General features: G+C 42.5%; 1 long non-coding RNA gene across 1 annotated transcript in view; it reads left to right on the forward strand.

Annotated features, from left to right (window-relative positions):
- The window catches only part of LOC122698822, a 79,357-nt gene that overhangs the window by 11,588 nt on the left and 41,051 nt on the right, over nucleotides 1–26,718 (forward strand). The window contains exon 3 of the long non-coding RNA XR_006342431.1: nucleotides 23,224–23,347. This is a non-coding gene — a long non-coding RNA (uncharacterized LOC122698822). The remainder of the gene's footprint in view (nucleotides 1–23,223; nucleotides 23,348–26,718) is intronic.

Below are 26,718 nucleotides of genomic sequence, written 5' to 3' on the forward strand. Positions count from 1 at the left end.
AGCTTCTGATTAGTTAATGTAAATTAAATGTCTAGAGTTTGCCTAATGCTGTAAATAGATAATAATAATGGGTTAAAACCAGGCATTTAAAGAATCACTTTACATAATGAAATTATTTTCATCCTCCCAAATCCCTGTGAGGTAGGTATTATTATCATCTTGATTTTATAGATAACCGATTCAAGTTTATAGAGGTGAAGTAAGCTGCTAAGGAAGTTTTGGTGTTCCCATTTCACAGCTGAGAAGACTGAGGCTCTTAATTACTCTTTGCTCCCTTGCTCCTAGATTTTCTAACAGAAAAGAGTATCTACTTCCTTTTATTTTATATTGTTTTGAGATTCTGCATTCTTTGTTATGTTTAGTAACAGGCTAAATCATTACAACTGAAATGAATATAAGTAAGTCCAGTTTGGCACACGTTCCAAGACCAAATCAATAAGGGCAGTATTCCATGAGGTTCATTTGTGAACCTATGTGACTACATTTTTTCTTAAACGGACATGGAAATCATGATGATTATAATCTTTTGAAAAATTCACGGTTGAAACAGATCCAACTTAATTGTGAGATTTGCTTTATGAGGTTCTGTGTACAAGTCATCAAATAAAAGAAAGAACAGAAGGTCACAGATTTCACATCCGTGCAAGCATATGGATCAGTGTTTAAAACATACACAGAGAGACATTTCCACACATCTGGTTTGATCCAGAAAAAATCAGGAAACTCAAAGTTAAAATACAAACCCTTTTCATTTGCATACTGTCTAAAGAAATATCACGGAATGTTATGGAAACACAATTCTAAGCATGGTCATGGGACAGACAGTTCAGTTACAAGTTAAATGAATAGCAGGGCCTAAAGCCTGTGAGTGGTAATTAAGACCTAGGGTCTGACTCTCCCTCTACGTCCATGTCGTCCCTCTTTATACAGCACAGATGACTGGAGTGGGGTAATCACAGAGACTCAGGCTGCACACTTGTAAGAGAGACAATAGCTTTTTTGCACAATTTTCAGAAAGAAATGAAAAATTATAATTTAATGTGGTTTTGTGCTAGAATCCTGACATTTTTTACCCTGATGAACCACATGTGAGGATTTCTTTACGGCCACAAGGTGTTGAGAACTCTTAGGAAAAAAGTATCAACAAGGCTTCAATTTAGGCTTATTTTCTGGCATATTGTAGGCATTCAATAAAATTTATGGAACCACCCATTTCACAAGCCAGTAACTTCACAAATATATACTGAGTTTCCAACATGTCCCAGGGACTGTTCTAGGCTCATGGGATACAGCAGAAACAAAATGGAAAAATATTTTCTCTGATGTATTGAGGACCACATTCTAGTAAGCAGTACATAAATAAATACATAGACTATTTAGTGTGTTGAATGGTGATGTGTTCTGGTAGGCTGGACAATGGATCCCATAGATGTCCACATCCTAATTTCTGAAACCTATAAATAGCTACCCTATGGGGCTACATGATAGCTCAGCTAGTAAAGAGTCCGCCTGCAATGCTGGAGACTTGGGTTTGATCCCTGGGTTGGGAAGATCCCCTGGTGAAGGGAATGGCAACCCACTCCAATATCCTTGCCTGGAGAATCCCATGGACAGAGGAGCCTGGCAGACTGCAGTCCACGGGGTCCCAAAGAGTCGGACACGACTGAGCAACTTAGCACATGCACAGACCTGTGACTATGGTGAAAGGGAGACTGTGTTACTTCTCAGACTGGATCATAGAAGGTGACACAGCCTCTCTCTGGGATACCCACTCTTGGAACTCAGTCAGCATACAAAAAGGAAGCCCGATCAGCCACATGGCCACACCATTCACAGGTTGTTCTGAATGAGGTACCAGCTAACAGGCAACACTGATTATCAGGCATGTGAGTGGTGAACCTTCAGCTCCCAGCTGTTCTGTCACCCTCAGACTTGAAGACCCCAGTCACCGTGGACAGAGAAAAGCCATCACCACTGTGCTCATTCTGAATTCCTGAATTCAGAATTCCGCAGAATCTTTGAGCATAATTAAACAGTGGCTGTTTTAACCACCAAGTTTTGAGGTTGCTTGTTATGCTATAAAAGTAACTGAAATAGAAGGCCACATTGAGAAAGTAACATTTAAGCAAAAGCCTAAAGGAAGTAAGTGAGCACGGACAACATCAGGTGGAAGATTATTCCAGGCAGGGGAAAAGGTCACTGTAAAGCCCCCTGCGGGAGAATGCCTGAAACAGGAGGGGCTGCTGAGGCTGAAGCAGGGTGGGGAAGGGGGACGTGGGGGAAGATGAGTTCTGATATGTGTTGGAGGAGTGCAGATTGTGTAGGTACTTGGAGGCCATTGAAGCCATTTGGGCCTTTCCTCTGACTGAAACGGGAAGCTGCTAGGAGGTTTTTGAAGAGATTGTAGAATGATGTGACTTACACTGACAAAAGATCATTCCAACTTCTGTGTTCAGCGTTGACTGTAGTGGGACAGGACAGAGGCATGCAGAGCAGTCAGAGGGTATTTTTCTAATTAAGGAGAGAGTCTTGGACCAGGATTTGGATAATAGAAATGGTAAGGAGTGGTTGTATTTGCATATATTTTGATGGAGTCACTTCCCTGTCGCTCAGATGGTAAAGAACCTGCCTACAGTGCAGGAGACCCAGGTTTGATCCCTGGGTCAGGAAGATCCCCTGGAGAAGGGAATGGCAGCTCATTCCACTATTCTTGCCTGGAGAATTTCCTGGACAGAGGAGCCTGGCAGGCTAAAGTCCACGGGGTTGCAAAGAGTTGGACACAATTAAGCAACTAACACACACACTCATGTTTTGACAGTAGAGTCAGTAGATATTTAAAATATATCTTGAAGGTAAAGATACTGTGATAGATCAGATATAACGGGTGAAGAAAAGAGAATGATTGCAAAGATTTACCTAAACAACTAGAAGAATAGAGTTATTTAAGAAATTGGAAAATGCTAAAAAAAAAAAAAAAACCCTGAAAGGGAAAATTATGAGTTCAGTTTTGGACGTAATAGGTTGAAATTCCCGCTAGCCATCTAAAGGTGGGCTATTGATGGACAGGTTTGGCATCCAGAGGAGAAGTGTAGGCTAAAGACATTAATCCAAGTGTACCCAGCCTTGAGATTGGCTGAGCCCAGCAAGGTCATGACTGGAGAAAGAAAAGAGGTCCGAGGACTAAACTCTGGGGCACTCTGATTTTAGAGGTCAGAGAGATAAAGAGAGCCAGCATCAGAGACTGAAATAGAGCAGTCCAAGAGATAGGAGGAAGACCAGGAAAGAAGTGTGGTTTCCTGGAAGGCAGTTAAAAACTGTTTCAAGGAGGAGGGAGTAATCAGCAATGCAAATGATGAGATCAAACAAGATGAGATCTGAGAAGGGGCCATAAGCTTTTGCAATGTTGAAGTCACAGGAGACCTTCATGAGCCCTGTTCCAAGAAAGCGGTCATGGTAGAAAATGAATGAATGACTGAACGAATGAATGAGTATTGGTTAACAGGTTTCACATGGGCACTTTTCCTTTGAAAGAATCTGGGATATTTTTCTGCCAGAAAACAAGGGAAAAAAAGACAACACAAAACCCGAAAAGTACTCTGAGGTGGCCAAAAAAGCGTCAGTTGAGTGCATTCAGATGTTGTCAAGCTGAGCTCTAGACTCAATGATAGTCTAAGGGATCACAGTTGCCAGGAGGCTAGGTTATGATGAAAACTACAGTCTTAAGCAAGAACCAGTCATACCCTTTGTTTGTTTCCAGCAGGTCTCAACCTTCCTTCCAAAGTGAAGATAATTTAGTCTCCTGGTTAAGAGCACCCAGCCTCTGGATTCCATCTGCCTCTATTTAAACCTTGATTTCACTAGTTACTAGCTGAGTGGGTAGCTTACTTAAGTCTCAAATTCCTCCTGTGTGAGATGGGGCTATTAACAATATCCACCACATATGGTGATGTAAAGAATGGGTTATATCGAACATGAGCAGCCTGATTCATGGAAAAATTTCAGTGAATGTTAGCTGTTATTCCTGTTAATTAATATACAGGGAGAAGAGGAGGTTGTTGTACTGGCCCAGGGTAAATCAGTGCTACACAAACAAGTGTTTAACAAGCTCATCTTTATGAGAGTAAGATTAGCTGGTTTAGCTCTAATGGGTATTTTCTGTAATTGCAGGATTTTATAGTCTCTGGTAATACCAAACATCCTTTATTATACTAGAATTGAAACGGTAAACGGGGGGGGGGGGGGGCTGCCATTTGTAACCTTTGTATTTTACTCTCAGGATCAAAATACACAATAAGGAGCTTTATAAATGGAAAAGTATTATTCGGATAGGTCAGTGCTGGCTTATTGCCATGACATTGTGACTTTGATGTTGACCATTTGGAGTTCCACTGTCCCAGAATTTGACCACCCGTGCCCTTCCCCAACCCCATCATTAATACACACACCTACTCAGTATGAGATGTTTGACTAGTGAAACTTTTCAGAAAACTTCTATACTCCAAATGGAGTGAATGAAAAATGCTTGGGAAGGCTAGAAAGGAATACCCAGAACTGCAAAAACATTTCTTTAAAAATATACAAAGTCTGAGTTGTTTTCAAATTTAGTATCCCAACATGTCCACATGATGTGATGCTGGCCTTTCTGAAAGTATATATTGCTCTAATGAAAAAATGAAAAGGGAATGACAAATGCAGCAAATAGAGATCACAACTCAACTTCCACACATGGAAACAATTGTCCAAATTATGGCAAAATCTGGCAGTCTCACTTTGGCCTCATTATTCATCTGAGAACAAAATCATAGAGCACAGAAAAGTTATCCTTGTATGTAGGTTTTGCTGCTTTTACATCTCCAAATGACTTTTGCCTGCTATTGTATTTCTGTTAAAAGCTAAGCTCCCCGCTTCCACTCAAATCAGATTTCTGAGACCATAGAAAACCATGAGATCATAATCCCAATGATTCAAATAAACCCTCTGAATTCTTGCCTCAGTTTCTTCACTTTTTACAAGGAAGCCTCTGTAGCTGGGAGCTTCCCCAGTGGCTCAGCTTTAAAGAATCTGCCTGCAATGCAAGAGACACAGGAGATGCCAGTTTGGTCCCTGGGCCAGGGAAGATCCCCTGGAGGAGGACATGGCAACCCACTCCAGTATTCTTGTCTGGAGAATCCCACAGAGCCTGGCAGGCAGCAGGCCATGGAGCTGCGGAGTCAGATATGACTGGAGCGACGGAGCAGACATGCACATACTCTGTAGCTGAGAGAAAAAAAGTCAGAATGAATATGCAAGCAAGAATGAACAGTGTCTGCCAGCATCTCTAGCAGGAAAACTGTACAAACCCCAAGGTTCCAGCCCTTGTTTCCTCATGTGGGAAACACTGAGCTCTAAGCCTTTGCAACTCAGTGTAGAAAATGGACTGGAAACCTGAGTATCACCGGGAAGCTTGTTAGAAATGCAGAGTTTCAGGTCCTACCCCAGAGCCTCTGAATCAGAACTTGCATTTTAACCATTTCCCCAAGTGACCTTGTCGTTTTGTTGTGAAGTCATACCCAGCTCTTTTGTGACCCCATGGACTGTAGCTCGCCAGGCTCCTCTGTCCATGTAATTTCCCAGGCAAGAATAATGGAGTGGGTTGCCATTCCCTTCTCCAGGGGATCTTTCTGACCCAGGAATTGAACCTGTGTCTCCTGCATTGGCAGGAGGGTTCATTACCACTGAGCCGCCAGGAAAGTCCCCCAAGTGATCTGCATGCATGTGAAAGTTTTAGAAGCAGTCTCTGAGAAACTCTCACCCCTTGAGGAGCTTCCAAACTGCTTGTTCAGCTTGGTGTGATCCTGCATTTGCAAAACCAACCTCAGAGCCATGCAGGTGACTGACAGCTTTGAGGACAAGGGTACAGCAAGTCCCATATCATTATGCGTAAATGTTCCTCCTTACCCATTAAAAAGGTTCAAAAAATACTGCGCTCCTATATTCTACATAATGACCTTCCAGATTTCATGGCACCAATCATCTTCTGAGAGACTTCTGTGCCTGCACATATTAAATTAAACCTACTCTTTCTGCAAACTGTCAGTCCTTTGCTGCTGACTTTTAAGCCATGCCCCCTAAATGAGGTTATTGGAGAAAATATATCAGGCGTAACATAGACAAACTATAGATAGGTACTTGAGGAAATAAGATTAAAGCACCTTGGAGAAACAGGCCTAATTATTAACTGGTATAGTTTCTGAGTTCATTGAAATTCTGATTTTTGAATGTTCTGACAGTGTAGGGAAGACAGTGAAGCACAAACCTGCCTTGAGACTGGATTCATACGCACACAGCTGTTGCCTTAACTATCGGGTCATGCGTATAGCAGCTTTGTTTTTCTTGCCTTCCAGGTGTTTTCTGAGGATGCATTAAGCAGAATTTCAATGAGGCGGAGGGCTTTACTCAGTGTATAAATTACACTTAAATCTTCTCAAAGCAAGTTCGAACCAAATTGTCCTCCTCTGCTTATTTGAGTCTGTTACTAAGGATGCAATGGAAATGACACTTTTTAAGCCAGGCTCTCATAAATCAGGTGTTTCCACACTTCTTGAAGTGACAATAGAAAGCCAATTGGAAAACATAATAGCGAAAGACACTGCTCCCAAACTGTCGTCAGACTTTGGAGTGAGTATAATGTTTGACAGGAAAGACTGTGTGTGAACATTATTCATTGCAACCAAGAGCCATTCAAAGGCACCTTCGGAGCAAAGATTAATGAAAGAAAATTCTCAGGAAGTAACATAATATTGGAACCTCTTCCTCTCCCCCACCTGCTTCTCCTTTGGGGAGATCCAGACTTAGCTTGGGACAAGATTTACGATTCTGAAGGTGTGATGAAAGGCAAGTCATAGTTTACAATGCTGTTACCAGGTAAGGGTTTCACCTCTGGACGTATAGTTTGACATTTCTTAGCCCGATCTGGATGTCCCCTTGGTGTTTAGGCCCAAGTAGACAGCACTGATGAGTAAGTATCAGGTGTCCCAGCTACATAGGTAACCAACACCCCAATTTTAATCATCCTCAGTTTGATTTGAGTTTGATGCCCTGTGGGTGCCTATCTCAATCCATCAAACTGTCAAATGTCAGACCTACCTTCTTGACACTTCATTAATATTCTTTATCCAATAGAATTGATCATGGACTCTTTGAAGAGTCAGCCCAGAGTTATTGCTTAAGAAGAAAGCATGGAAGGAAGACTGATTTCATCTGTCAGTCTACACTCATAAGCAGCTTAGATTTTCCTCTGAAAACTGGAGAGCTTAAAAAAATCTTTCTAAATTCTGTGGCTGAGACACCACGTCCCTAGGCATTCGAGGGACCCATCTCCTTAAAAAAGTGGAATGGTGATCTGAGAATGGAAGGCTCCCCACTTTCATAACTGAAGGCTACCAGACTGCTCACTGAGAATGTGGGTCGTTTTCTAATCAAAAATGAAGATGATCAGCTGTTCGGTCACTTTTCAGAATTTAACCATATACTTAACTATGACCCAACCTAAAGAAGGCTGACATTGGGACTAAGTATACTAACTATTCATTCTTTGAAGTTTGTGGTTCCCAACATTTTTGAGCATTAGGATTCAGTCTTTAAAATAGACTATTTTTCAGATCAGTTTTAAGTTCACAGCAATTCTGAGCAGCAGGAACAGAGATTTCTTATATACCTCCACATGTGTATAGGGCTCCTCCATCATCAACATTCCCCACCAGAGTGGCTGCTATTGTTCAGTTGCTCAGTTGTGTCCAACTCTTTGCAACTGCATGGACTGCAGCACTCCAGGCTTCCCTATCCTTCACCATCTCCCAGAGTTTGCTCAAACTCATGTCCATTGAGTTGGTGATGCCATCCAACCATCTCATCCTCTGCAATCCCCTTCTCCTCCCACCTTCAATATTTCCCAGCATCAGGGTCTTCTCCAATGAGTCGGCTCTTCCCATCAGATGACCAAAGTATTGTAACTTCAGCTTCAGCATCCAAGCAGTCCTTCCAATGAATATTTCAGGGTTGATTTCCTTTAGGGTCAACTTTTTCGATCTCTTTGCTGTCCAAGGGACTCTCAAGAGTCTTCTCCAGCACCACAGTTTGAAGGCATCAATTCTTTGTGTACCAGAGTGGCACATTTGTTATATTTGATGAGCTTATATTAATACATCATTATTGTCCAAAGCCCATAGTTTAAATATGGTTCACTCGTGGTATTGTACATTCTGTGGGTTCAAACAAGTTTAAAATGACATATATCCACCACTATACCATCACACAGAGAGGATTCCTTTTTAAAATAATATTTTGTTTTTAAAAAACTTTTATTTAAAAATGTTTTTAAATGCAGAAAATTTACAAGAAGAAAATAAAGAACCAGTTACCCAGATTTGTTTTTATGAATATTTTTGCTCAGTTTGTCATTTGTTCTCTTTCTTGCTATTTCTTAATATTACATTTTTGTGAACCATTTGAAGATAAACTATATATATTACAATCCTTAATCCTTTAATATTTAGTGGCCATTTCATAGTAATAGTGGAGATTCTCTTACATAACCACAATACAATGATGAACTTCAGTAAATTAATGTTAACATGGAACAACAGACTGACTCCAAATAGGAAAAGGAATACGTCAAGGCTGTATATTGTCACCCTGCTTATTTAATTTATATACAGAGTACATCATGAGAAACGCTGGGCTGGAGAAGGCACAAGCTGGAATCAAGATTGCCGGGAGAAATATCAAAAACCTCAGATATGCAGATGACACCACCCTTATGGCAGAAAGTGAAGAGGAACTAAAAAGCCTCTTGATGAAAGTGAAAGAGGACAGTGAAAAAGTTGGCTTAAAGCTCAACATTCAGAAAACTAAGATCATGGCATCCGGTCCCATCACTTCATGGCAAATAGATGGGGTAACAGTGGCTGACTTTATTTTTCTGGGCTCCAAAACCACTGCAGATGGTGATTGCAGCCATGAAATTAAATGTTTGCTCCTTGGAAGGAAAGTTATGACTAACCTAGACAGCATATTAAAAAGCAGAGACATTACTTTGCCAACAAAGGTCCATCTAGCCAAGGCTATGGTTTTTCCAGTGGTCATGTATGGATGTGAGAGTTGGACTGTGAAGAAAGCTGAGCGCCGAAGAATTGATGCCTTTGAACTGTGGTGTTGGAGAAGACTCTTGAGAGTCCCTTGGACTGCAAGGAGATCCAACCAGTCCATCCTAAAGGAGGTCAGTCCTGAGTGTTCATTGGAAGGACTGATGCTGAAGCTGAAACTCCAATACTTTGGCCACCTGATGTGAAGAGCTGACTCATTGGAAAAGACCCTGATGCTGGGAAAGATTGAAGATGGGAAGAGAAGGGGCCAAAGGAGGATGAGGTGGTTGGATGGCATTATCGACTCGACGGACATGGGTTTGGATAGACTCAGGGAGTTGGTGATGGGCAGGGAGGCCTGGTGTGCTGCGGTTCATAGGGTCGCAAAGAGTCAGACACGACTGAGTGACTGAACTGAACTGAATTGAATACAATATTTTTATCTAATCTATATCCATATTCAAGTTTTACCTACATCCATATTCAATTGACCCAGTAATGTCATTTATAGCACATTTCCTCCTTCCTGTAGAGGGTCCAGAGTAGGGTCAGGTATGGCATTTAGTTGTCATGTTCCTTTAGCCTCCTTTGATTTGGGACATTTCACAGCTTTCTATTTTATGATGTTAATATTTTAAAAAAATAGAATATCTCCTCCATTTTTCATAGAATGTTCTTTATTTTGAGTTGCCTAATTAGATTCAGGCTATGCATTCTTGGCTGAATGGGAATACTATGTATATGATATGGTGTTTGGATATTTTTTTTTAAGTAGAAAGATAATTTGCTGACTCCTACATGATCTGAATTTTTCTTTTATTTACTTGACCCACGGACAGGACTTAGTGTGCACTTTGAAATTTCCATGTGTTAGTGGCCCGTTGAGTGTTGAACCCTCTGTACTTTGCTTATTATTAATTCAGAAAAAAAATAGAAAATGATATATCCAGATCATGTTATCTTAGTTCCTAATGTTGGCTTTTTTAGAGGTTGATGCAGGAAATATTTGAGGAACGACTTTGAAAATTTTGCACAGCTATAATTGACAACATTATCCACCATGATGTCAACCCCTCCCCTTAATAGGATCTGCTTCGGCTGCTGCTAAGTCGCTTCAGTTGTGTCCAACCCTGTGCGACCCCATAGACGGCAGCCCACCAGGTTCCCCCATCCCTGGGATTCTCCAGGCAAGAACACTGGAGTGGGGTGCCATTGCCTTCTCTGTAATAGGATCTAGTGATATTTATTTCTGGTGTAAAGCTTACCTTTATAAGATAATTAATTCCTTTTATTGAATAATTAGGAAGTAAAAGTCTCAATGAAATTTTTCTATTCTCTTCAGTTTTTTAGAAAGTTCAGGGCTGAATTTATTAAATATTCTAATTCAACTAGAATATATATAACTTTCCAAAGTGCTTTTGAATTTTTAAAATTTTACATTGAATTGCCCTGCCATCAATATGATTCAGTATCTTAGGACTCGTGTCTTGATAAGAAGACTGTGGGCTGAATTTCAGTCTTGTCGGTGACTCTCCTTTGGCACCTTCTTAGGGTGCAGCCCGAGTCACGACAGCATTCCCTTCTGAATCTCTGGGACTGTCTTCCACCTCTCGGGTCCTCAGTCTCAGGATAGTTCTTGGCCTCAGTCTGCAAAGAGTACTCATTCTCACACTTCCGGCCACCAGGCCAGAGACGTGGATTTAGGCTTCGCTTCCCGGAGGCCTGCTCTCCCAACGCCTGTCATAGAGCTGAGCTGCCGCCTTCACCAGTCAGGGCGGGTCTCCTAGGTCACCACCCCTGCCCGGCTCACCTCTGGCTGCCTCTTGTTCCCTTTGTTGTCTGCTCAGGCGCTCAGTCGTGTCCAACTCTTTGCAGCCCCATGGACTGTAGCCCGCCAGGCTCCTCTGTCTATGGAATTTTCCAGGCAAGAATACTGGAGTGGGTTGCCATTTCTTACTCAAGCGCATCTTGCCCATCCAGGGATCGAACCGAGGTCTCTTGAATTGGCAGACAGATCCCTTACCACTAGCACCACCTGGGAAACCTCTGTTCCCTTTGTTAATTCACACAAACTCATGCACACATTTATGGGTTGTGATTCCTTCCATATTGTGACTTTGTTGATTACAGGGGCCAGAACAACAGGGGCTGAGGCAAAATTCTCCCCCTGTTGTTTGAGTAGCAGGGTAATGTACTAGGGTATTAGCTTGGATTTTGTTTCTGCTTCAAAAATATTCAGCAAGAATGAGGACCGTTTGTGTTTTAGTCTCTCTGTTTTCCTGTCCCTCTCTTTCCTAGAAGGGGTCAAGGCCTTTTGTACTTCTTGCCTCCCGGGTATTTGAAGAGCTGAAAGCAGACAGTGCTTGAAACAACCTTTCTTTCTGGCTTTCCTGAAAGTCTTGAGAATACTAAGCAAGAATGTCCCCTGATGGGGAAGAGACTGGAGAGGAGGAGGTCAGAAAATGTCAGAGAGAGGATGAACATAAAGCCAGAAAGGGTCCACGGTCTCTTTTTTATTTTCCGGGAGGAGGTGGCAAGTTCCTTAAGGGGCATGTCCTCTGTGCTTAAGGAGACTGGACCCCAGGGACTGGAGCTCCAGTTTCTGTAGAATATTTCACCCAAACCTGCCTGGTATGGAGTAGCAAAATCTTTGACCTGATTTTTTTTTTTTACATTGTACTTTTAAAATTATCATAGAGCAAAATTAACTTTTATCTTTTGGTGTATAGTTTTTTTTTGTTTCAGGGTTTTTTTTTTTTTTTTTAGTTGCAGAGTGTAAACAAACTCTTAGTTGTGGCATGTGGGATCTAGCTCCTTGACCAGGGATCGAACCCAGCCCCCCTGCATTAGGAGCTCAGAGTCTTAGCCACTGGACCAGATAGGGTTTCTGAGCCAGATTTAATATGATTTTTTAAAAAAGTAAAGTGACAGTTCTTGCAAACCCAGTTGTAATGGAAATTCTCACCCACTTTATGTGTCTGATAGGTATCTGAAATCCACATATCCATAATTTTATGCATCTTGCCTTGTGGTATATCCTGTGCCCAATTGCATTAGTATCTCTTGATTATAAAAACTCAGCAAAGTGCTTCAAAAGGATAATTTGAAGCACATAACCGCTAACACAGCTACACACCTGAGTTCTGACTGGACACAAAAATACTTTGGACTTAGAACAATGGAGAAAAACTGTAAACTAAGCAAATAAAGACACTGGAGTCTAGACCTAGGTGTTAATTAGTCAGTGTTGAGTGAATTAAAGGCTACTTATCAATTGCTGACTGATACAGACAAAAAGTCTCAAAGGTGCTAGAACTGAAAGAATCCAAGTAGTTTCTGTTAGTAAGCCAGATGCCTTTCTTTGCTCGGCCCCCTGACTATAAATGTTCTCTAAAGCTTTAGTTTCAAGGATTAACTCTCACCATCCTCCCTTGGGGCTCTGAGAGGCTTCAGTGTGGGAACACATGTGTCACAATCCCTATTTCCCAATTCAGAAGACTCTTTATCTTATAATAAAGAATTTGTCTGGCCTTTGTCCCAGATTCCTAGTGTGGAGCTTTTAAAACCCTTGGAATTTGCAGCATGTTAGACTGTCTTTGTTTTTCCCGAACCCCTTGGATTACATTTGAGTTTATACCAATGAGGTTACTCATGGTGAGTCCCTAGGTAGCTTCAGGATGGAAGCTGGTCACCTGGAAGACTCATCACATGTTTAGAGGTTGGAACTTTAAGCCGGTCCAACCTGGAGGTGGTGAGAGAGGGAAGCTTGTGACTAGGTTAAATCACACGGCCAGTGGTTCAATCAGTCATGGCTATGTACTGATGTTGAAAACAGTTCTTTTGCCCCTTCCTGTTTGCAATATCTGTTCCCTTCTAACCTTAAAAAAACCTAATTATAGGAATGTGATCACTAAGCAATTGAAACTAACTCCTGATTTGTGCTCTCCTGAATGCACACCACACCATATCTAACCTGTTGATATTTTCTTCAATAAAAAGAAGAATGAAGAACTAAGCAGTTGAAAACGTGACTAGCTCTCAACCCCCAACAGTCCCCTTAGCGATCCTGCAAGCAGATCACGCAGGCAAGATAACATCTGAAGAGTGTCAGTTAGTCGGCACTCAATGGAGAATAATGCATCATCCAGCCACCTGCCTTGAAGATTCTCTGAGTTTCTCCCCCCATCCATTTTCCCCTTTAAAAACTGTCATGGCTGAGCAGAATCTCAGTTGGTCTCTGGACATGAATCCACTATCTCCCCAGATTGCCAGCTTCTCTGATGAAAGCACTTTTCCTTTTTACTGACACTTGCCTCTCGAATTATTGGCTAATGAGCGGCAAACAGGCGAACCTGGGTTTGGTAACAACAGACCAATAAAAACTGTGGACTGGAAGCTTCCTGGAGCTTCTGGCTGGTGAAGACATCAATATGCCAGGAGGGTTACATGTCTTGATTCCATGGAAAGGTGGTACAGACTTCTGCCTTCGGGAGCCTCCCTACCTTGTCCTAGATGTCTTCCTGTGGCTGCTCAGATTTGTGCTCTTTATAATAACACTGTGATCATAACACTTTTCCGAATTTTATCAATCATTTTAGTGAATTATTGAACCCAAAGAGGGTCCTGGGAACCCAGGTGTCCCCACCCCCCCCCCGCCAGATTTGCCGCTGATTGGTCAGAAGTTCTGGGGCCCTGGGGACCCCATTTGTGGCTGGCACCTGAAGTGGGGCAGTCTTGGCGCCTGCGCTAACTCCAGGTGGTTCGTGCAGAAATGAATTGCAATACACCAGTGGGGCTTGAAACAGAGCGCCCTCCATCAGTCCTGTGGGCAGGTCCCTGGCTATCGTCCCCGAATCACAGCCCCTGTCCTTCCTCTCCTGCCACAACAGACCCTGCCAGGCTGTTCTCACAGGGCCTTGCAACACCCTTAAGGTCTGAGCCAGACACTGCTTTCTCTGATGCTCTGGTAAAAGAAGTGCCCCAGCCACTCCATGGGCCCCTCAGGGAAATGCAAATGAGACCTGACCACCCCCGCTTTTCTCCCTTCCCGTGGCCTTTTATTTCAGACGCAGGGGGAGGGCTTCCTCCATCAGGCTCGTGATCTGCTCTTTTGCTGTTAATGCCTCCACAGAATTCGCTGCTGCTTTCCCCTTATTCTTCTGGCCTTTAGAAAAAAAGAAAGAGTGCTGAATGCCAGTGTCTCCAAGTGGATGCTTGCGTGGCTCTTCAGAAAGAACATGCATAGAGCCAGTGAGTCTCGGCTCCGAGTGCTGCCCGGGCGCGTCTGTATTCACCAGAGAAAAGCCAGTGGCTTTGTGAGGGGAGTTCGCTAACCCGTGTTCCCTCCTCCGCTCCTCAATGGGCGCTTCCCCGCGCCCTTTGGCAGTGTTTCCAAGGCAAAGTGACACAAACACCACATTCTTCAAGAGGAGGAGGCGGGATGATCAATGAAAACTCCCTAATAAGTTGCATGCACTCTGAGAAGTGCTGTCAGGCTTAAAGGTCACATATTTCCGAGGTACGAAAAACACAGATTCCAGTGGAAGCCTCATGCATAAGCAAAGCTTCTCATTGCATTCAAAAGTAATGTAAACGGCTGGGAAACTTATCTCTGTGATAAAGGCTGCACCTCTTTATGTATGTTAAACCTAAGGAAAGTGCTTGAAATCCTTCCTGGCATTTGCCTTGCGGAGCTCTTGTGGCCTAATGGGCCATGACACGCTTTGAGCTCCGAGAAGAGTGTGACGCAAGTGTAAATGTATTTTTATTGCCATTAGGGATGGTGATGTGGGGGGGGGGGGTGTTGAGGGAGGGGGGATTAAATGCTAAAGATAAAAATCTAGAAGGGAAATGTAAAACCAGGTCCATGAAGTTCCATGCTTCGATTAAATTAAAAGACCATATAATGCTACATTCTAATCCTGTGTGCATAAATTAACATAAAAACAAAATGACATAAAACTGCCAGCATCAGCAGGAAATTGAGGAGCTATTAGTCATCAGCCCCTGCAAGCCTCTCTCATTATTATTCAGTGCCTAGGAACTTGACGACTCAACCCACAGTGCTCAGCAGTCTTTGTTGGTAAAAGTGCTTCCTCAAAGCGGATCCTCTCCCAGGCCCTCCTTCTACCCATTGACCCAGGTTCCCTGCTTCCAACTCAGCCTGCACTGGGCCGAGGTCTTCCTGGCCGGTTCCCGCAGCAGCTGCAGATCCTCTCCAGGGCTTAGAGGTTCTCCAGGATTCTGAGAGCTCTAGTAATTAGCTGATCCTTGACTGATAAAGAGGCCAGTCCTGATCTGTACAAGGCCAAGCGCCTGGCTCCCAATGCCTGGTGTGACAGAGGTTTAACCCTGCAGTTCCTGATGCAACTCTTCACAGGCACAGTCTCTGCTTTGCCTACCAACTCCTAGAAGGGTTTTTCTTTTTTTTCCCCAGAAAACCAGGGCAGCCGCAGTCCCTGGACCCTGTGATGAGTTTGGTGGGCGTGTTTGAGGTTTACTGTTGTCACTGTGGTCTCAATAGCGTAGCTAAGCCCTTCACAAATAGCCAGCCTCCTGAAAGGAAATCCCAGCTCTCCCATTAGACACCTACTAATGCTGGAAGAAAACAACCAATGAGCCATTTGCTGGAAGTACGAGTAGCCATTGCAGACTAAGGTAGCGATTTTCCAACCAGCACGTAGCTCCATAGCAGGAGTTGCGACCTGAATCAATACTACGTCCACTCCAGGCATGGAGATGCACCCCAGCATGTCTGGCGAGCCACTGGGCAGACCTGAGCAACACCTGTTTTCATGAGGACTGAGCTGCCTCCTGAAGAGATTTCTGCTTAAGGAGTTATCTGAATCCGACTCATAGCGCCTTGCAAAACAGGGGAGGTGTGATTTGAAGATGGCGAGGAAATACTGCTTTGGAACCCCTTGAATGGATTTAATACCAAATGGAGAAAGACACCCCCAGAGACTCTGCTGTCAATTCCAATGCAGTGTGGGGCTCCAGAGCTCTGGTGTGTTGTCGGACGGCAAAGGAGAAGAGCACGTTGGGGCTGAGCTTCCATCTGCACGTGTGACAGAGCATGGAGGCTCACAGAATTGTTTAAGGAGCATCTTAGGAGACCAAGGAGCCATGTGAGCAGGTGTTCTTATTGTTGTTCAGCAGCTAAGTCGTGCCTGACTCTTTTGCGACCCCATGGACTGGAGCCTGCCAGGCTCCTCTGTCCATGGGATTTCCCAGGCAAGCACACTGGAGTGGGGTGCCATTTCCTTCTCCAGGGGATCTTCCTTTCCCAGGGATCAAACCTGTGTCTCCTGCATTGGCGGGTGCGTTCTTTACCACTGAGCCACCAAGGAAGCCCATGTGAACACTTGTGTGACTCAGGAGATCTGGCTTGTTTGGTGGCCATAGTTTGGCGGCGCATGAGGAGTCTGGAGCTGACAAGGGTGTAATTAACACGCTTGGTTTTACCTGTGAATTCTTTCAACACATCATTATTGAGCACCTGCTATGCCTGGCACTGTAGTAACTTCTGAAATTACATGTCTCCAAATCAAGTGGTAATAAAGAGATATTAATAACTCACTCTAATGATGATTATGATAATAATGAGCAAGAAGACCATGCTGACAACTATTCATTGTGCATTAGTTATGTGCCATGCACTGTGCTAGGTGTTTAATATATATTATCACAATTTTTCAATGGCCCTAAAGAGAGTACTTACTAAATCCATTTTAAAGATGAGGAAAATTGAGGCAGATCATGGGGCTAGTAGATGTCAGAAGTGAAAGCGAAAGTCGCTCAGTCCTGTCTAACTCTTTGGGACCCCATGGACTATACAGTCCATGGGATTCTCCAGGCCAGAATCCTAGAGTGGGTAGCCTTTCCCTTCTCCAGGGGATCTTCCCAACCCAGGGATTGAACCGGGGTCTCCTACATTGCAGGCAGATTCTTTACCAGCTGAGCCACAAGGGAAGTCCGAAGATGTCAGAGGTGGAATTCAAACGTGTATCTTTAGGATTCCATAATCTAAAGTCTTTCTGTCACACGTTGTTGTTGTTTAGTTGCGAAGTCGTGTCAGATTCTTTTGTAATCATGGATTGTGGTCCGCCAGGCTCCTATGTCCATGGGATTTTCCAGGCAAGAATACTGGAAGGGATTGCCATTTCTTCCTCCAGGAGATCTTCCTGATCCACAGATGGAATCCACATATCCCGCACTGGTAGGTGAATTCTTTATCACTGAGCCATCAGGGAAGCCTTTCTGTCACATGATAGGAAGTTTAATAGAAAACCATCTAAAGTGCCATGGAAGAAGGAAAGGAGAAATGAATGACTTGATGCTAACAATTGAATAGCATGCTTCAGATCAGATAGGCATTTTCAGTATTCAGTTATCCAATACATGGGGACAAGGAATGAAAGATTTTGCATATGAGTGTGTACCTTATTATAGTCCCTCATAACTTTTCTAGAAAGAAAGGAAGCAGAAACTTAAGGTATCAGAATATTGAGCTTTACTTAGCTGCCCAAAGGAGAGATTCTTCCAGAGTGGTGGTGGTCAAGAAATGCCCGAGACTCCATCTTGTTATTCTGGGGCAGAACAGGGGGCCCTTGACAACTGAGCTGTCACCAGAAGAGTGAACACTGTATTTCAATACACATTCACAGAATTTAATCTTGCCAATAAGAGGTAAACAAGTTTATCACTTATAGGAATGCCCTACTTAAAAAAAAAAAAAAAAAAGAGAAGAAGGCAGTTATTTAGTTGCATAATAGGACCCTCCAAGTTGTGAAGTTCCTTGCATAAGTTTGTGTTTTTAAGATTGCCAAGATTAATATGAAAAACTTTTTCGAAAGGGTGCTAGAGTAAAGAGAAACTGAAAGTTAAAATGTTAGAAGTTAATTAAAGTTCAATCTGGATAGACAATAGAACATCTTTGCCCAGATACTCTAAGCCAATAGGAGAATGACTCAGTTTATACACAACCTTTCAGGAACACATTTATTTTATCATGTGAGGCACATCTGTGCAAGCAACGCACTGACTCAATCCTGTCAGGAGAAAAATAAAATGTTCCTCTACTAATATGCAGTACTTTATTATTTCCCCATAGATAAGATAAACTCAGTCAGTGACCTGAAAGTAAGAGGTATAAAATAGTCCACTTAAAATCCGAGATTGTGAAGAAAATGTGCCATCATACTAAATCAACTACTCAGTAACATCCAATCCTAAAGAAAGACAAGGCGTTCTCTGACACTTGTTTATTGTTACAATGATGTACTGGGGATGAACTAGGCTTCCAAATTATTTGCTCTCCAAGAAACAAAACTCTATCCCTCGAATGCTTATTATCAGAACGCTCTAGACAAATACATGAAATGCATGCAATTTCATGTAATTTTGTGTAGGCAAATCAGCGGAATTTGATGCTGTCATTTTTCCCAGGCAAAGCTGATATCATTACCATATGACTACAGCCAGCAAACGGTTCTACAGTTATCTCATATCCTCACAGAATCTTTTCCCCCAAATGTCAATGTCGTTCAAATGCCTTCCATATGAACAACATTCAAAGGAACAGTTCTGTAATACTGCCACCCACCCACTCCCACTCCAAAAAAAAAAAAAAAAAAAAATCATGCTTACAAGAGAAGTACGAGGGGTTTTTTGGCAAGAACTTAAAGCTATCTGATTTAAGTGTTTAATTCTAGGATGTTGAGCAGAGCAGAGCACTTGAGCTGTGAGAGGCAGCCATGAGTTTTTATTGTAGACCCGACTCTACCTAATTCACATTTGATTATACATCATACCTAAAAGTCCCATTTCTCAGCACAACTGCAGTCTCCAACAAAAGCTCAGTGAGGGGTCCATTCTTTCCCCCTCAGTACACATCCTCAGCTCCTATCCATGTTAATGTCACATATGATAGTAGCAATATTCAAAATTCAAAAGATAGCCATTGTCACTTTCAGAGCTTTTCCAATACAAAATATTAATTTTATACAAAATATGGTTTGGGGGCAAAATAGAAAAAAAGATTCACATTAATAATTTTCTTCCTAAACAGATAAACAAAAATGTATTCCATTATAATTTCAGTAACTTCTAAGTCCAGTTCCTCTTATAGGTACATTTGTTTTTTATATCTTTATAAAGTGATAGAATCAACTTATTTAAACACCTCTTGTCTTAGTCACTTTGGGCTGCTATAAAGAAAGACCATAGACTGAGCGGTTTATCCACAACAGAAATTTGTTTCTCACAGTTCTGAGGGCTGAAAGTCCACCATCAGGGTGCCAGCCTGTTTGGGTCTTTGCAAGAGCCCTCTTCTGTATTGCAGCCGGAATCCTGTTGCGTCCTCACCTGGCAGGAAGAGGGTGACAGGGAGCTCTCCTATGTCTTCTTATCAGGGCATGAATTATATTCATCAGATCCACCCCCATGAACTAATTACCTCCCGTGGACCCCATCTCCAACACCATCAAACTGGGGATTACATTTCACCATATAAATTTGGGGGTGGGGGCACAAGCGCACTTCTCTAGAGACAAGCCCCATGGACCCCAATGTGTTATAGGGCAGCTGGGTTCCATACAATCAATCTGCTAGACTGTAAAGTCAGTGGAGGCAGGGCCCACGTCTGTCTCATCTAACACGAGTTATTTAGTAGACCCTCTGAGATTTGTCTGCCTCAGATTCACCCTCTGGACAGGGCATGTGTGCATGCATGTGTATGCATGTGCGCTCATGCACTATTGTAGGGAGGGTGTGAGGTGGGTGTGGAGAAACCAGGGTGTTCTAGCCCTATTTTTCCCTGTCCGGCCAGGGCAATATCTTCTGCAATGATTGAGTCTCCTCCACGGCTCCAGCCCTGTCAACCATGACCCCACTCTGCTTCCAGCTTCCCCAGCACCCTCTGCCCCTGAATTCCTGGGATGCCACCTCCTCCAGCTGCCCCTGAGGTCGAGGAGTGTTAGTGATTGCCCCTTGTTATAATTCTCTGGGGCGCCTCACCAATCCCTGTTGGGGTGAGCTCAGGAATTCAAAGTATACTCCAAGAGAACCACTTGAGTTTTCTAAATTTTATAGACAGAAGTCCGGGAAACATGCATGGGAATGGATATTAAGAATGTGAGATAATGGAGGAAGGGACATAAAGTCGGACTGGGCTGGACTTACTGATATTTGCTCACTAAGCCCAAGAAGGCAATGGCACCCCACTCCAGTACTCTTGCCTGGAAAATCCCAAGGATGGAGGAGCCTGGTGGGCTGCAGTCCATGGGGTCGCTAAGAGTCAGACACGACTGAGCGACTTCACTTTCACTTTTCACTTGCATGCACTGGAGAAGGAAACGGCAACCCACTCCAGTGTTCTTGCCTGGAGAATCCCAGGGACGGCAGAGCCTGGGGGGCTGCCGACTATGGGGTCACACAGAGTCGGACGCGACTGAAGTGACTTAGCAGCAGCAGCTCACCAAGCAGGGATTCTGCATTTAATGTGCAGCTTGAAGAGTTAGAATGGACCATAATAGTTTGGTGAAGGTTTGAGTCACCGCACCAGGTAAAGAAGCTTGTCAAGCTGAGGTGCTTGCTGAAGACAGAAAGAATACAGAATGGATAGTGGGGGAAAAGTAGTTATAAATATCAGCTGTAACCACATAACCAACAGAAAAATGAGGACTGTAATTTCATATGATTGTCATGAATATTTCCTCTGTATTTTGTTATGACTGTGTGTGTGTGTATTTGCCTTTCTTTTTCCCTTTAATATAACATAAGATGCACCGACTATAGCATAGTATTTAAATACTGTTAATTTTACATCATCGTATTGGTTTATCAAGGAGAAGAGTAAATATCACTCAAGATTTTTACCTCCTCTTTGGGGAAGGGACCAATGCCCTTTTAGTTATACACAAGACAGTTGTTTTGTGTTAAGTAGAACCTTAACATTGTCCTTATTTGGAGCTTGACTATGATTTAAGAAGATGTTTATCTTTGCCTGCTTCCCTCATAGCTCAGTTGGTAAAGAGTTCACCTACAATGCAGGAGACCCCGGTTCAATTCCTGGGTCCGGAAGATCCCCTAGAGAAGGGATAGGCTACCCACTCCAGTACTCTTGAGCTTCCATTGTGGCTCAGTTGGTAAAGAATCCACCTGCGATGCCAGGAGACCTGGATTTGAGAAGATCCCCTGGGTTGAGAAGATCTCCTGGAGAAGGGAAAGGCTACCCACTCCAATATTCTAGCCTGGAGAATTCCATGCACTGTTTAGTCATGGCGTCGCAAAGAGTCAGACTCGACTGAGTGACTTTCACTTTCACCTATCTTTGCCGGCTCGACAAGGAATACACTTGTAGTGGTTGACTTTATGTGTTAACTGCACTGAGCCACGCAATGCCCAGATATCTGGCTAAACATTATTTCTGGGTATGTGTGTGTTTCGAGAGGGCTTAGCATTTGAGTTGGTCATCTAGGAGAGCAGACTGTTCTCTCCAATGTAGGTGTGCCTCACCTAATCCTTTGAGGACCTGAATGGAACAAAAGAAAAAAAGGGAAATGGAGAATTTTCTCCCTCTCCCCCTCTCTTGAGTTGGGACATGAGTCTCCTGCCCTTGGACTGGGACTTACACTATTAACTGTTCTCAGGCTTTCAGACTTGAAAATTAACCATCCATTCTCCTAAAGATTGGACTTTGCACTTGGACTGGAACTATACCATCCAAGCTTTCCTAGGTCTCCAACTTGCAGACAAATATAATGGGACTTCTCAGCCTCCGTGTATAAATGTACTATTTGTTTTTCTCCACCTGATTTGTATACTTTCTGGTTCAGAAATTCTGGAAAAATCTGAGTTTCAAAACGTCATCCAGGTGACTGATGCAAGCCAAGTTTGAGAACCACTGCCCTATAGGACTCAGGACCCTTATCCCAGGGCTGGAGAACTCTGAGCCCCAGCTCCATCAGTGCATTTGCAGGAGGCTTAAGTGTTCCCTAAATGAGACCATCCAACTTCTTATCTACATCAATTAATAAGGCAAGTAAAACACTATACCATATTGATGGAGCTCATTAAGTAAGAGTTCTCCTTTACTAACGCCAATTAATTCTTCCCAATTATCAGCTGAACTTCAATTGAATAGCTTTTCATTTTGACTTGAAATTATCCTTTTCAGACAAGCTAATTTAACAATGCTGACAATATTCAGAACCTTCACCTAGATTAATGTGTATTCTCACAACTTAAATCCATGATTTAAAGTAGAAATGATGAGGTTGCTTTCCATGCATTTAATATGTATTTATAGAGCCCCTTACGCTACTGTAGACTTTGTGTCTGTAGCAGTGAACAAATAGATGTGATCCCTGTCCTCATGGCATTTATCAAACTCCTGGACTTGTTAGGCTTCATCAGGTTACAAGGAACAGAAATAGGTTTCTTGAGATAAAAATCAGCTTTTTAATTACACTAGGGGTTTATTGTAAAGATGCCGGAAAAGTTTAGGAAATTCAGAAAAAATAAATGGACATGGGGACAGTCTCAATGAGAAATTAAACAACGGTACCTCATCTTTCAGAATCTACTATGCTAGATGCAGAAGTTGTATAAAGGTAACTGAAATAGCAGTTTTCCGGGTAAAAAAACTGAGGTTGTCTTCCCCCGGTACCCATTATTGATGGTGGATTTTACTGAGATGCTGGCCTCCAGCCCAACCATCTTTAGACAGGAAGTCAGTGTCAAATGACACTCATCATGACTCCTCTGGGAGACAGAGCTGCCTTGGAGCTGAGGGCAGAACAAGTTAAAATCTTTTTTAACTGCAAGTGCTAGCCTAGTCCAACATTACCTAAAACCAGGACTTCTCTTGGAACTTTTCATTTGGATTTATCGTCTTGCTTGATATGGAGAATACACCTGTGTATAGTTTGAGATTTAGGTATCAACTCAGAGTGAACAAGAGTGAAGGATGGATAGGATAGAATTTGAGGAGAGAAAATGTTGACATTTTGGAGATTGGCTGGCATGAATAGCTCCGTTAGACAGATTTTTTTTTTTTTCACATTGTACATCTGGCATATTTTTCTTTCTGTATTTGCAGCACTGACCCAATGTAACACAGTCTTGCAGATCAGCTAAAGGACCGATCAGCGCAGAGAAACATATTACAGATATATCCACTCAACTGAAAGGATGTGGAAATAAACTTGATGTACAGAAAGAAGGTAATTCTGAATACCCTCATTTCAGTGTTTGCTCTAGGGGAGGCTGGGAATCTTCTAGAGACCGAGTAAGCTAGAAGGGCTTTTGGTGAAGAATTTTCTGAGTCACGAGAGGGGTATGCACAAGGCTCACACTGGCTTATTTGGAAGCATCATTGGACAGCTGCTTTTTATTCCATAGCTCCACACAATGCTCTCTTTGCCATGAATTTCATGGAACTTTAGATGAAATCCTACAGCAATTCATAGTCTGTGCACCGCAGGTTACCATGACATGCTTCCTCCCGTACTCAGGCACCACACCCCCGCCCTGAGGGTCTTCTACTCTTGTTACACCAAAGCTCTGTTATTAGGAAAAGGAGGAGCAGCTGTGGAAGTCAGACCTTAATTAAAATGAAGTCATATAAAGCTAGCTAACATGTACTGTCGCCCTCATTCTCGTTTGTTGTGTAAAGCTGTTTTATCTTGAGATCAGTCCTTTATCATAATCATTTCCTGTTTCTGAGATGGAATTTCCACCCTGAGCTGTTTATAATGATGTTTTCCCTCCTCGACCTACCAGTCAACATCACAGTATGATAACCTTTTCAGAAATAAGCATTCAATAGAGGGAAATATTTTACATATTTCCAAAAGTATCTTAAGGGCCCACTAATATCACTGAGTCTATTCTATACAATGCTTAAAACAGGAAGCTGAGTATAGAGTTACTACAATTGCTACAATTTTTGTCCCAGTGGTCAGAGCTTTCTGGTAAACAGAATGTGTGTCATTGTCCCAGTAATCAAGAAAAAAGAATCTAAGTGCCTCAAGATCCAATTTCAGCAAATTCCAATTCTCACTCTCCAAAGTGAAAGAAAACATCGCTATTGATTTCTGACATACGCAACTGGATCAAAAGAGCTTGCCGTTTTTGTTTAAGGTCCTTCTCTGTCTCTTCCTTTTGTTATTATGCTCTCCTTCGCTTTACTTGCCTTTGATTGGCTGCTTATTGAATGAACTCACCCAGACATCTTTTGTTCTGGGTAAATTTTTCCCCTGTAGAATTTTCGGGCTGTAAGGAACTGTAATCAGATCATCCGATGATATGTGGGTGAAGTCTGAATTGGCTGTGACACCGTCCAGATGTTCTCATGAGTTCTTGGCACCCAGTGTGACTTTGTGGCCAGAGCCATGGTTTGGACTCATTGCTTCAATTATTGATGGGCTGGAAACTGTCTTCAGTGATACTGCAGCTGGCAACCTCTTCATCAAATGCAGGAAAAACTGTGGGAACTAAATTGTGGTATGTTGCCATTTCATGGTGGATACAGCATTTGGAGAATTCATATTTGTTACAATTTCACAAAGCCTGAGTGATATCTCCTAGGTATTCATTCTTTCATTTAAAAAACATACATAATTCACATACTAAAAAATTCCCTTTTAAAATATACAAGTCAGTGGTCTTAAGTTTATGTGCAAAGTAATATAACCTAAAGTGAAAGTGAACGTCATTCAGTCATGTCAACTCTTTGCAACCCCGTGGACTGTAGCTTGCCAGGCTCCTCTGTCCATGGAATTCTCCAAGCAAGAATACTGGAGTGGGTTGCCGTTCCCTTCTCCAGCAGATCTTCCCAACCTAGGAATCGAACTGGCGTCTCCTGCATTGCAGGTGGATTCTTTACCAGCTGAGCTACCAGAGAAGCCCATATAAGCTAAACCACTATCTAATTTCAGATATTTTCATCACTCCAATAAGAAACACACACCCATTGGCAGTCATTCCCTTCTCCTTACTTCAAAACTCTTTACCACCGCTTATCTACTTTCTGTTTCTATTGATTTGCCTATTCTGAACATATCTTATACATGGAATCATACTGTGTTCCTTTTATTTCTGGATTCTTCCACTTACCATAATTTTTTCAAGGCTCATCCACATTGTAGCATGTATCAGCACTTCATTCATTTTTATGGCTGAATAATATTTGACTCTGTTTATATACCACATTTTCTTTATCCATTCATCAGTTGATGGACATGTGAATTGTTAAAGCTTTTTAACTATTGTGAGCATGAATATTCATGTCCAAGTTTTAGGTGGATTTATGTTTATAATTTATACTCAGTTTCCTTGAGTATATGTCTAGGAGTGGAATTGTTTGGTCATATGATAACTCTGTATTTGATGTTTTAGGGAATTACTAAGCTATTTCCTAAAATGACTGCACCAGGTACTTCCCTGGAGGTCCAGTGGTTTTGATTCCATGCTTCCAATGCAGGGGGCATACTCTGATTCCTGGTTGGGGAACTAAGATCCCACATACTGTGTGATGCAGGTAAAAAAAAAAAAGTCAAAATGGCCGCACCATTTTACATTTCTACCGGCAATTTATAACACTTTCAATTTCTCCACATCCTTGTCAACACTTGCTATTGTCTGTCTTTTTGATGGTTCAGTTCAGTTCAGCTCAATCGTTCAGTCATGTCTGACTCTTTACAACCTCATGGACTGTAGCACGCCAGGCCTCCCTGTCCATCACCAACTCCTGGAGTTTACTCAAACTCATGTCTTTTGAGTTGGTGATGCCATCCAACATTTCATCCTCTGTCGTCCCCTTCTCCTCCTGCCTTCAATCTTTCCCAGCATCAGGGTCTTTTCAAATGAGTCAGCTCTCCGCATCAGGTGGCCAAAGTATTGGAGTTTCAGCTTCAGCATCAGTCCTTCCAATGAACACCCAGGACTGATCTCCTTGAGGATGGACTGGTTGGATCTCCTTGCAGTCCAAGGGACTCTCAAGAGTCTTCAACACCACAGTTCAAAAGCATCTATTCTTTGGCACTCAGCTTTCTTTATAGTCCAACTCTCACATCCATACATGACTACTGGAAAAACCATAGCTTTGACTAGACTGACCTTTGTTGGCAAAGTGATATCTCTGCTTTTTAATATGCTGTCTAGATTGGTCATAACTTTTCTTCTAAGGAATAAGTGTCTTTTAATTTCATGGCTTCAGTCACCATCTGTGGTGATTTTGGAGCCCCCCCAAAATAAAGTCTCTCACTATTTCCACTGTTTCCCCATCTATTTGCCATGAAGTGATGGGACCAGATGCCATAATCTTAGTTTTCTGAATGTTGAGCTTTAAGCCAACTTTTTCACTCTCCTCTTTCACTTTCATCAAGAGGCTCCTTAGTTCTTCTCTGCTTTCTGCCATAAGGGTGATGTCATCTGCATATCTGATGTTATTGATTGTTCTTCCAGCAATCTTGATTCCAGCTTGTGCTTCTTCCAGCCCAGCGTTTCTCATGATGTACTCTGCATATAAGTTAAATAAGCAGGGTGACAACATACAGCCTTGACGTACTCCTTTCCCTATTTTGATGGTAGT

Source organism: Cervus elaphus, chromosome 8, assembly GCF_910594005.1.
Source record: "Cervus elaphus chromosome 8, mCerEla1.1, whole genome shotgun sequence".
NCBI lineage: Eukaryota > Metazoa > Chordata > Mammalia > Artiodactyla > Cervidae > Cervus > Cervus elaphus.